Genomic DNA, 1,946 nt, shown 5'->3' on the forward strand with positions numbered 1-1,946 from the left:
ATATGTATTTTTAAAACAACAAATGCATAAAACACAAACAATTTAGATGTGATAACTGAAAAAGTACAAAATTTTCTCCGAGTTCCACTTTTTCTGCTTTTGTTCCTCGGCCGGTGCCAACGTTTTTTTCCCCTCTCCGTCTCTCTCTTGCCCTTTAGTGTCAGTTCTCTGTTCTGGCATTTAGAAGACAAATGCTACTGTGTCACACCTTGTCACTCATACCTCACACACCCTCTCTCGCACACACCTACATTTGTGGGGCTTAAATGCTAGAGTGTCAGCAGGCCTGTCAAAGTGAGCGTCGCTGTGTAGGCACCTCTTGGTCGGGCAGGACACACACGCTGACATGCACAGACATATGCAGACAGTGACAGAAATAACACAGAAGCACGCAGAGACACATGGCCAGACGCAGCGAGAGAGGGAAATTAACAATATGCAAACAAGTAGCCCACCACGGGCTGTTGACACTTAGACAATGGAAACACAATTACTCCTGCTCTCAATCAAGCACACATACTAAGCACCAAAAGTAGATGATGACAGAACTTGGCAGCAGATGAGGTTTGGTACCAGAGTGATGTATGGAAAGCCTCTGCCTTCACACTAGACAGTTTAAACCATCCTGTGTTGAGTAATAGCTGCTCTACTTGCTTCCACTTTTTCCAAGTTTATGCTCCTCGCTTTTTTTTCTTTTTTCTTTTTTTCCTTTTCTGATTCTTCAAAGAAACATTTATGATTTGTTCAGCTTTTCTACAGCAACCATATAATTTTTCACACGAGTTTACTAAAATTGACCGTATCCCTTTTATCAGCTGTGACATTAAAAAGCTTACAAGGTAACTTATAACGCTTGGATTTTTCCACATTTTGTCACGTCACAAACCACAAACTTTGATGTATTTTATTGGGATGTTATACGATAGATCAACAAAAAGTAGTGCTTGACTGTGAAGCAAGAGAACCAGGATAGATGTTTTTTTATTATTATTATTTCTTACAAAAGAAAAAGATCTGAAAAGTTTGGCTTTCTTGTATTCAAGCCATCTGAGTCAATACTAGAAGCACAATTTGCTGCAATTACAGCCACGATGGTCGAGTTCTTTAACATCTTGGATCATTTGAAGGCTGATATTAACTTTTCTTTGCAACGCTGCTCAAACCCAGTCCTCAGTCCAAGACCTCTCTTTTTTAATGCAGTTCTACTCTGCTCCACTACTTTACATTTCTCCATGCAGATTAACCTCCATTTAAGGGAAAGATGACCAGATTTGTCATGTTGGTGGGTGATTGTGGGTCAATTCCATCTACACAAAAAAGTAGACGGAATCTATTTGCTATCTGAAAATCTCAAAAGTTGTCTGATAGATTATCAGTAGGTTAAGTGGCCTGGCGTAACAGCAAAGTGTCTAATTATTGTAACACTGTGCAATTGAATGAGACTGACTTTCTGTTGTTTGCAAATATGAGCTACAAAAAAAAAAGCCCATGTTCAAATCTCAAATTAGTCAACAAAAACTGGTCTTGTAACTTGTCAGCATAATTAACTTCATCTGAATACGAGCACAGCTGGAATGTCTTGGGGACAACTCACTCTGCATCTGGAGCACTGAGAAACGCTCCCTTAAAGTCAGAGAAATGAAAAAAGAAAAGGTTTCTCAGTGTTTCACTAAAATTATTATGAAACGCAGACAAAGCTTTGAACCAACTGCGGTCCCACCATGTTGATAAATCTCAGTTCCCATTCAGTCAGACATGACAGTTTCTTTTGGATCAGGTTCTATCTTATTCTCTTTATTTCATTTCACAAATAAAAATCACAAAGTTCCTCACAGATATGTTGGTTAGACATGTTTTTTGGTCTTTTATATCTAGCATACTATAGTACTAACAGACACACGCACACACACACACACACGCACACACACACACACACACACACACAC

Source organism: Poecilia reticulata, linkage group LG11 (genome assembly GCF_000633615.1).
Source record: "Poecilia reticulata strain Guanapo linkage group LG11, Guppy_female_1.0+MT, whole genome shotgun sequence".
NCBI classification, from domain to species: domain Eukaryota; kingdom Metazoa; phylum Chordata; class Actinopteri; order Cyprinodontiformes; family Poeciliidae; genus Poecilia; species Poecilia reticulata.